Raw genomic sequence first — 10999 nt, forward strand, 5'->3', positions numbered from 1 at the left:
GTGCCCCCACCTCCCTAGGCTAGTGTTAGAGATGATGGGAGAAGGCGGGGCTTGTTGTGGCTTAGGAGAGTGTGGGCGGGAAGACTTGAGTGCATCACTCATGTCTCCCCTCCCTGTACCCACCCACACTCTCCTAAGCCACAAGCCCCGCCTTCTCCCAGCATCTCTAACACTAGGCTAGGGAGGCAGGGGCTCGCAGGGCGCTCTAAGGTATGTGAAGTAGAGAGAAGAGGAGCGAGAAGAACGGGAAGCGGCAGCGGCAGCAGATCTGTGCAGGTAAGTTGAGTGATCGGGATCGGAATTCCGTTCCCGATCTTTTTTAGGTAGGATCGGAACCCGATCACGATCATGAAATTTACTTGATCGCCGATCGGGATCCGATCTTTTCTAGACGTGACATGAAAAATAAAAAAATTATTAAAAAAAAAATCACCAAAAATTGTTTCAAACAATTAACATTAAAAAATAGTTCTCTTCCTAGTGAGCCAGTTCTGACTACGATCGGTCACTTACATGCCATGCTATAAATGGAGTGGTCACTGCCTCCCGCAGGGTCAGCGCCCTCCTCCCCCTTTGTCTTTTATAAAAATACTATAAAAGGCTTATAATGTACAATCTCCTTTTTGACTCTCGGCCCAAATTCTATCACCCGCTTGGGCCAAATCAGACAAGACTGTGAGTGGGTTTTGTTTCTTTCCGCCGCTCTTGGTAGTGAGATCGGTATCAAGTATTAGCTCATCGCAACCCATAAACACAGAGATCGGTGGCCAAGACCAGCAACGTCCCGGCGTGACTATCTGTAGCGATCTCGAGGCGGTCCAGTCTCCTCTAAGGAAAGTCAATGTAATAATTGTCAGCTCAATAGGCGACAACGCCGCGCCTGACTCTCCGCCTGCTGGGTAAAGCTGTCAACGCGTTGGAATGGCGCGGATAAAAATAAGTTTTAGCTCATTATAATTGATTTCCTATGCAAATGAGTGCTCATTATCTTGTTGCTACGACTCCTGATATACAATACGGGTAAAGAAATTAAGATTAAAAAAAAGGTTGAGTTCTGCTCTGCAGCTCGTATGATGTCACTTCGCTTAATTCAGCCCAGTGGTGGAATGTAATGGTTATTACTGGGGTTGAGCCGATCTTGAAACTTTAGGATCGTTTTTAAAATCCGATTTTCGATCATTTTCCAGCCGATCCCGATCGTGAAATTTGCTCGATCGCCGATCGGGATCCGATTTTTCCCGATCCCGATCGCTCAACCCTATTCATGATGTATACATGAGTAGGGTTGAGCCGATCTTGAGATAACCTCTGACCTTGATCCCGCCGGAAAAGATCGGAATTCTGATCACGATCGTGAAATTTACTCGATCGCCGATCGGAATCCGATCTTTTCCGATCCCGATTGCTCAACCCTAGTTATTACGGCTGTAATATGTAAGATAGAATTTGGCAAGTGGGGGGAGTCGCTGATTGCAAATTTTTGAGCACTGGTTTCAATCTGTGACAAGTGGGAGGGGCATATATTCCGTTTGAAAGCAAAAATATTAGCCACGGGGGATCCCAAGATTAAGCCGATCACAGGGTGTCCTACTGCGGGAATCCCGTGATCATCTTTGATCTACCATAGATAGGAATCTAGAAGGACCTGCTTCATGACACCACACTGCCTCCACAGGTAAAACGAAGTACTACACGGTGTCTTCCAGAAATACTATGACACTCTTCGTAGCAAATCATGGATGATGGTCCTGAATTAGGGGCTCCCTTTAATTAACCGCTTAGGTGTCAGTCTCCACTGCTGTTCTAGCTTTCCATTTATGACTGCAATCCTGAATTACAAGAAACTCCATTAGCCCAGACGTCATCCCATACAAGAAAAATAGAAAATGAGATTCACAGACGGATTTCACAGCTGCTCCCGAATGATTTTTTTATCCTTAAAATCCCCAAATTTACAGAAGACGAAGCTGGTGGAGGAAGCGAATGCGAGGAAGGATCAGTGAGAATCTGCAAGATCTGATGGACTGACTGATACAACTCCGAGGGGAGACTTCTGTCCAGGCCGACTTTCATTTCATTCTGCAATTTTTAAATTTCATGTTATTTTTTTAATTTATACAAATCCCTGACGGTTCTCTAATCCGGACGGTTCTGTCTGCAACAACCGCACAAAGACGCAAAGCAAATCGCAATTTCTTCTCTTAATGTGATCATGAAGTCAACCTCAGATCGAGTGGCGACCATTACTGTCACATGGGGGCGCTGGATTCATGAATGTGAGGAGGGGCTTACAAAGACATCAGGAATAATAATAATAATAATAATAATAATAATAATAAATGAATAAATAACAACACCGAATGTAATAGTAATGCTACAAGTACTACTGCTAATGATACTGCCACTACTATCTACTGCTGCTACTAGTACTACTGCAAATATTGATACTATCTACTGCTACTACTACAAATGCTACTACTACTACTATCCACTGCTACTACTACAAATATTGATACTACTATCTACTGTTACACGTACTGTTACTACTATGTACTGCTGCTACTCCTACTACAAATATCTACTGTTACTACTACAAATACTACTACTACTATCTGCTGCTACTACTCCTACTACAAATGCTATTACTACTATCCACTGCTGCTATTCCTAATACAAATCCTACTCTACTATCTACTACAGCTACTATTACACATACTACTACTGCTTCTACTATCTACTGCTATTACTACTGCTGCTACTCCTACTACAAATACTACTACTACTACTTTGTACTGTTGCTACTACAAATACTGCTACTATTATCTGCTGCTACTACTACTAGATAAACAAATACTACTACTACCATCTACTGCTACTACTATCTACTCCTACTACAAATACTACTACTACTACTACTATCTACTGATGCTACTATGACTACAAATGCTATTACTACTATCTACTGCTGCTACTCCTACTACAAATCCTACTCTTTACTATCTATTACTGCGACTACTACACATACTACTACTACTACTACTACTATCTACTACTACTATCTACTGCTGCTACTCTTACTACAAATCCTACTCTCTACTATCTACTATGGCTACTACTACACATACTACTACTATCTACTACTACTACTATCTACTGCTGCTAATCCTACTACAAATACTATCTACTACTACAAATATTGATTCGACCATGTACTACAACAACTACTACAAATACTGCCATCTACTGCTAGAAATCCTACTACTACTATCTGCTTGTACTACTACTATTACAACTTCTGCTACTACTACAAATCCTACTACTACTATCTACTGCTCTACTGTTACTAATATAAATAACAAACAATAGTTATAAATCAAATTATGAAATAATAATAATCTAAAATTCAAATACTAGTAATTATAATTATTAATAAGAAACGACGCAAAATAAAGATAAATAATTGTCATTATTAATAATAATAATAATAATAATAATAATAATAATAATAAATCAAATAAAAAATATTAAAAAGAGGAAAGTGAACTGACTATTCATTATACAAGCACTATACCCCAGCTAGAGCGCCTCCCTCTGTTGGTGGCTGATAGCACACCTACAAGCAGTGGGCGGGGTCTTAGAGTAGCTTCTTACTCGCGTCCACAATTTCGGTACATTGATGCGCTATGTCAGCTACGACCCTGCCCCCCCTCCCCCCGCACATTTACTAAGGTAACCCCTCAGATCTACCTGCAATATCATCCTGCCAATGGGAATCAGAACCCCAAGAGCTTGCACTCGCCCGCCCCTCGAGTCCCTGACAGGCTTTTCTGTTAGCGGTGGCGGCGGTTTTGTTTTGGAAGCAGATCCAGCCGGATAGCGAGGCTGCGGCGTAGACGATTGCACCTAAGAGCCATTAGAATATTAAGTTGTCGTGCGTCTTGAGCGGGCTCCAGCTTGGCACGAGGCTGCGCTGCCATAAATCTAGATATGCACTAATGAAAACACATCCTGCAGAGGAACACACTGTTGCGGTATTCTGCCCGAGCCAGCGCTCAATACCGTAAACTTCGCCACTTGTTGATGACACTTTGCAGGGCGGCTCTGCTACTACTACAGCTCTGCTGTTCTGGGCTAGGTCATACCGCGGGTTTACCACTAGGTAAGACCGCACACCTGGATGGACAGCGCAATAAATAATGCCACCGCGCTCAATGACAAACTCAGCTCTGCTACATCTGACAACGAAACACTTCGCCGTGAGTTATAATATCAATGATTTATGACGTTCACTGCAGCAAACGTCTCCACAACTAGACGATGCTTCACGGTAAGCCAGACGCAGATGTAGCAGAGCTGAGTTTGTCATTGTGCACTGCAGATAATGGGCTTGACTGCTGTCCTATGTGAAAACCTCAGACAACACCTTGCAGGGTGATGGGGAGTAGTGACGGATGACAAAGTAAGCTCTGCTACACCAGAAAAACTCGGCCTTGGTCTAGTTGTACGCAGTCTCTATCCTTAATGACTCTACGTTGGGCTTATGGGCAATGTAATGAGTTAAATGACACACTCAGCTCTGCTACATCGGTAAAAGTCTTGTGTCTATTGAGAGTAAAGTGTCCCCATGATGTAGTCCTGGTTCCTCATGACTCAAGTCTGCTCTGCTACATCTGTAACATTAAAGTCATGGATTAGTTCCACCTTTCCTTATACTGTATCTGCGTTGTTGTGGGTTAAATGACGCAGTCAGCTCTGCTACATCTGTCTCTATTGAGTATAACCATCTATGAACTGTCCCCATTGGTGTTGTTATTGGCCTTCATGTGTCAGTGGGTTACAGGACACAATCAGCTCTGCTACATCCAGAACATGCATCTTAACAGTCCTACGTATGGTTGACTTAGGACGCAACGCATAAAATGACACAGTCGACTCTGCTACATACGGCAAATTCGTTTCTCTGTCCCCATGCTGTTGTTATTGGCCTATATGTGTCACTTAGGTAAATGACGCAATCAGCTCTGCTACATCTGTAACATTCCTACAGCCCTAGCTGTGACCACAGGGCGACAAGGGTCAATGTAACCAGCAGGCAAATGACAAACTCAGCTCTGCTACATTTCTAACATTCCAGACTCTATCTACAACAAGGCCAGTCTGTACAGAGATCAACAGCCCTGTATATTATCTGCAGACTCTGAGGTATACGGCAAACTCAGCTCTGCTACATGAGGTATACAGCAAACTCAGCTCTGCTACATGAGGTATACGGCAAACTCAGCTCTGCTACATGAGGTATACGGCAAACTCAGCTCTGCTACATGAGGTATACGGCAAACTCAGCTCTGCTACATGAGGTATACAGCAAACTCAGCTCTGCTACATGAGGTATACAGCAAACTCAGCCCTGCTACATGAGGTATACGGCAAACTTAGCTCTGTTACATGAGGTATACAGCAAACTCAGCCCTGCTACATGAGGTATACGGCAAACTTAGCTCTGCTACATGAGGTATATGGCAAACTCAGCTCTGCTACATGAGGTATACAGCAAACTCAGCTCTGCTACATGAGGTATACGGCAAACTCAGCTCTGCTACATGAGGTATACGGCAAACTCAGCTCTGCTACATGAGGTATACGGCAAACTTAGCTCTGCTACATGAGGTATATGGCAAACTCAGCTCTGCTACATGAGGTATACAGCAAACTCAGCTCTGCTACATGAGGTATACGGCAAACTCAGCTCTGCTACATGAGGTATACGGCAAACTCAGCTCTGCTACATGAGGTATACGGCAAACTCAGCTCTGCTACATGAGGTATACAGCAAACTCAGCTCTGCTACATGAGGTATACAGCAAACTCAGCTCTGCTACATGAGGTATATGGCAAACTTAGCTCTGCTACATCTGCTGCCGGGTTTACGTCAGTCAATCTATAGCCAATATATACTTGACGGATGACAATGACAGGGGCGAAGTGCAATGTATAGTGTAATACCAGTCCAGGTCACAGCAGCTGAAGGGCCCCAGTGTGAACAACACAGGAGATGATAGATAGATAGATAGATAGATAGATAGATAGATAGATAGGAGATAGATAGATAGATAGATAGATAGATAGATAGATAGGAGATAGATAGATAGATAGATAGATAGATAGATAGATAGGAGATAGATAGATAGATAGATAGATAGATAGATAGATAGATAGGAGATAGATAGATAGATAGATAGATAGATAGATGATTGATAGATAGATAGATAGATAGATAGATAGATAGATAGATAGGAGATAGATAGATAGATAGGAGATAGATAGATAGATAGATGATTGATAGATAGATAGATAGATAGATAGATAGATAGATAGATAGATAGATAGATAGGAGATAGATAGATAGATAGATAGATAGATAGATAGATAGGAGATAGATAGATAGATGATAGATAGATAGAAGATAGATAGATGATAGATAGATGATAAATAGATAGATAGATAGATAGATAGATAGATAGATGATTGATAGATAGATGATAGATAGATAGATAGATAGATAGATAGATGATAGATAGATAGATAGATAGATAGATAGATAGATGATAGATAGATAGATAGATAGATAGGAGATAGATAGATAGATAGATAGATAGATAGATGATAGATAGATAGATAGATAGATAGATAGATAGATAGATAGGAGATAGATAGATAGATAGATAGATAGATAGATAGGAGATAGATAGATAGATAGATAGATAGATAGGAGATAGATAGATAGATAGATGATAGATAGATAGATAGATAGATAGATGATAGATAGATAGATAGATAGATGATAGATAGATAGATAGATAGATAGATAGATAGATAGATAGATAGGAGATAGATAGATAGATAGATAGATAGATAGGAGAGATATATAGATAGAGACAAGTAGAAAGATGGAAAGATGTCTATCTATCTATCTATCTATCTATCTCCTATCTATCTATCTATCTATCTATCTATCTATCTATCTCCTATCTATCTATCTATCTATCTATCTATCTCCTATCTATCTATCTCCTATCTATCTATCTATCTTCTATCTATCTATCTATCTATCTATCTATCTATCTATCTATCTCCTATCTATCTATCTCCTATCTATCTATCTATCTTCTATCTATCTATCTATCTATCTATCTATCTATCTCCTATCTATCTATCTCCTATCTATCTATCTATCTATCTATCTATCTATCTCCTATCTATCTATCTATCTATCTATCTATCTATCTCCTATCTATCTATCTATCTATCTATCTCCTATCTATCTATCTATCTATCTATCTATCTATCTATCTATCTATCTATCTATCTATCTCCTATCTATCTATCTCCTATCTATCTATCTCCTATCTATCTCCTATCTATCTATCTATCTATCTATCTATCTATCTCCTATCTATCTATCTATCTTCTATCTATCTATCTATCTATCTATCTATCTATCTATCTATCTATCTATCGCTCCATAGAACTCTCCATGTTTCCATCCATTCTCCACCTGTCTATGTACACCGCCCCCTCCCCCAATGATCCGCCATGTCAGGTGCTTCAGTGGTTACAATTTTACTAAAGCCCAAATTTCCAAGTCAAACAACCCCCCCCCCATCCCCCATCCCTTATCCTTACACCCCTTCCCTGTCTCACCTTGGCTTCCACCTCCCCTCACTATACTGCTCCAGGCTGATACGACACGACTGCCCTAATCCAATGATTCTAGAAAGTTTGTGAACCCTGTTTGGAATTTTTATTCCTCAATTTGCCCCAAACATTAACCAATGAGCTGCCGTCAGCTACGGGGCCAGGATAGCGCCCATGGTCTGTGCCCCAACATTCGCCTTGTACGGAGGGTTGGCTCAGGCACGGAGAACATGAAAGCCGATGGAAGCGAATGATCAAAGGCTGCGAAGATTAATCCCTTAACGCTCCCAATTTGGCGGCTCTGGAGGTGCCCACCGAGCCGGTAACAAAGTCTCCCCCGACGTATCGAGAGATCATCACTTAATGTTCCCGGGTAGGAATATTAAAGCGATCCTCTCCCCGGGTATAAATCATTCATGGACTCCATCCCGTCTCATCCCTTTAATTAGAAGATCACCCCCCCCCTCCCCAGGTAATCGTCCATATAGTAATGTGCGGTGTATCACATCCCGCCACCACGGACACTCCTCCTAAGTTATGGGGAGGGGGTCTCGGGATGGAATATAGTCCTGCTATAATGGGTTTAACTTACTTGTCCTTAGAAAGTCCCCTTCAGCAAAAACACTCCAGATTACGGGGGGAATAAGATTACGGGTTGTAAAAATGAGGACACAATAGGATAGGGCCCCCCCTTCCTTAGGGGGGCCACCGATTAGCAACAAGGCACGAGTAAGGGGAAGAAAGCCGTAGATTCGGAAGGTGCCACACAAAATAATGGAAAATAGGGCACCATGAGAATGATCTATAGAGGGCATTAACCCTCTGCGTGCCAACGCTGCGTCATAAATTGGTGCCATGGAAAGGATGGGTAATACGTATCATAGGGGGGGAGGTTAACCCACCGTAGTCCAGGCCAATGACTTGATATAGTCAACAAATTTTCCAAAAAATGGGCACCTCTATGGGTACCCTAATAAGTGAGAGATGATATTGACCCTTTGCAAACCAGACAAGGTTCACGCTAAGAAGAAAGGTTAACTCTACGTAGTCCTGAAAAAGCGGTAGCACAATGACCCAATTATCAAAAACTGGGCACCACCATGGGCACCATCATAGGCAAACGATTATATGGACCAGGTAAGGAGCACTCTAATAGGAAAGCTAAACCCTATGTAGTCCTGGGCAAGTGGAAGCAGAATGACCTGATATGAAAACAAAAGGGCACCGCCATGGGCACTAAAATAGGTAATTGACCCTCCCGCCAACCAGGTAAAGGTCATGCCGAGAAGAAAGGTTAACCCTGTGTACTCCCGAGCAAGGGGCAAAACAGTGACCTGATATACTTAGAAAATGGAAAACATTGGGCACCGCCATGGGCACTATCATAGTGAGGCCATTATATGGACCCTCCATGAGAAAAGTTTAACCCTCTGTAGTTCTGGACAAGTGGTAGCACGATGATCTGATATGTAAAACGTATGGGCACCACCATGGGCACTATAATAGGCTGAGAGATTATAAGGACCCTCTGGCACCCCAAGAAGGAAGGTTAACCCTTTGTAGTCCTGGGCATGCAGAAGCATGATATGGGCACTGCAATAGGATAGACTATTTTGACGCTCTGTCTACGAGTTAAAGGTAGTCCTGGGCATGCAACAGGACCTGATCTGTAGGAAAACGGGCACCATGATAGGCAAGACATTACATTGACCCTCTTCCCCAGCTAAGGGGCACTCCAAAAGAAAAGGTTAACCCATGGCTGGGCAAGTGCTATCACAGTGACCTGATACGTAGAAAAATGGACACCACTATGGGCGCAGGATAGGCAAAATATATCTAGATATATACCCGCTACCAACGAGGTAAGGGGCGCTCCAAGAGGGAAGGTTAACCCTTTGTAGCCCTCGGTATTACAATGACCTGATGTGTAGAAATAAAATGGGCACCACCATGGGTACCACAATAGTCCAAAGAATATGTTGACCCTCTGGCAACCAAGTAAGGGGCACTCAAGGTAAATGGCAAAAGGGGACATTAACACTTGCTTGACTGAGCAAGGACCACAGGAACACCGAAACAGATTCACTGCGGAAATTAACTTGTGAGGAGGGGGCAGTATGGAGGGGTTTGGGGGTAGACGGTCACAGATTGGGATCAACAGTCTATCCAGTCTGACCCCTGAGCGCAGTACTGCGTTTCGAGCAGGGCTGGCATGTGGCACCAGTTGAGCGGTGATAGGTGAAAGTGTTAAATGACTCCGTTGCGAGCAGCGGTTTGTCATTAGGACTGACGGTAATTAAGTAGAGCAATGTTTGCCTTGGGTGGGAGACTGACAAATGACTCTAGTAGGTTCCTGGATTTCTGCAGAGCATCTGGTGGCACCGAAACTGTCGACGATGGCACCTTCCAAAGCGCCAGAGCCAACTGTAACCTACACACGCTGTGGGCAACGCGGGGCACGACGAAGGTCTACAACAACATAACAAGAGAAGCCACCTACCTGGAAAGAGTTTTCTGCAAGTTGGACTCCCCACAGAGCGGCGGCGGAGGTTGGCGCAGTGCCCCCCAGTCATAAGAGGGTGCAGGGGTCTTGGTATAAGTCTCCCATCCCGTCTTCCTTGGAGCTGAGAGCGGTGGGCGCTGAGAGGCTGGCAGGGCAGGACTGTTAGGAGAGAAGTGGCATTGTCCTGGGCGATGATGGATGTCACATCCCTGCTGCTAAGACTTAGACACGCCTCTGCGCGGGCACTGCCAACTTCATGTGCTCTCAGGCAAGGCAACGTGTGGAATGGCAGGGCTGGCGGCTGGCTGTCAGAGGCGTCACATGGAGAATAATTCATCCATCTGGTTATAAAGGTGAAGAAGGGGGAGGTGCTGCCCCCACCTCTCGGGCAGGTAGAGTGCCCCTCACACAGTGCCAGCTCCTGGCTGCATGGCTGCTAGTGATGTGCCCGCTGCGCTGCTGGCTGTGGACTGTGCGCAGAGCTTACACCAGGACAGGATTACTGCTGCTCAACGCGCCGCTCCGCCAATGAGATGTCGACTGCTCTCTGATTTGGTGGCTGTGGCTGAATAGAAAATGACTCTGTCTCCTCGGTCTCCGCTGCTGTCTCCTCTCCTGTCACTCTCATCATCAGATTCCGCTGCTGTTTATTTCCAGGCACATCGCCCTCCATCCCTCTGCTGGCCCTCTGTCTCTTTCCTACCTCTCTAGGTCTCTTACTCCCTCTATGTCTCTCATTCATAGTATCTGTCTCGTACCTCTGCACCTCTCTCTCAGTCTCTTTGTCTCTGTTTACCTCCC

General features: G+C 43.7%; 1 protein-coding gene across 1 annotated transcript in view; it reads right to left on the reverse strand.

Annotated features, from left to right (window-relative positions):
* CHRM2 (cholinergic receptor muscarinic 2) overlaps positions 1–10798 on the reverse strand; it is a 123123-nt gene extending 112325 nt beyond the window's left edge. The window contains exon 1 of the mRNA XM_075275366.1: positions 10196–10798. The gene's annotated coding sequence lies outside the window, so the exon portion shown is untranslated. The remainder of the gene's footprint in view (positions 1–10195) is intronic.
* Between the last annotated feature and the right edge of the window lie 201 nt (positions 10799–10999).

This window comes from Leptodactylus fuscus, chromosome 5, assembly GCF_031893055.1.
Source record: "Leptodactylus fuscus isolate aLepFus1 chromosome 5, aLepFus1.hap2, whole genome shotgun sequence".
Taxonomy (NCBI): domain Eukaryota; kingdom Metazoa; phylum Chordata; class Amphibia; order Anura; family Leptodactylidae; genus Leptodactylus; species Leptodactylus fuscus.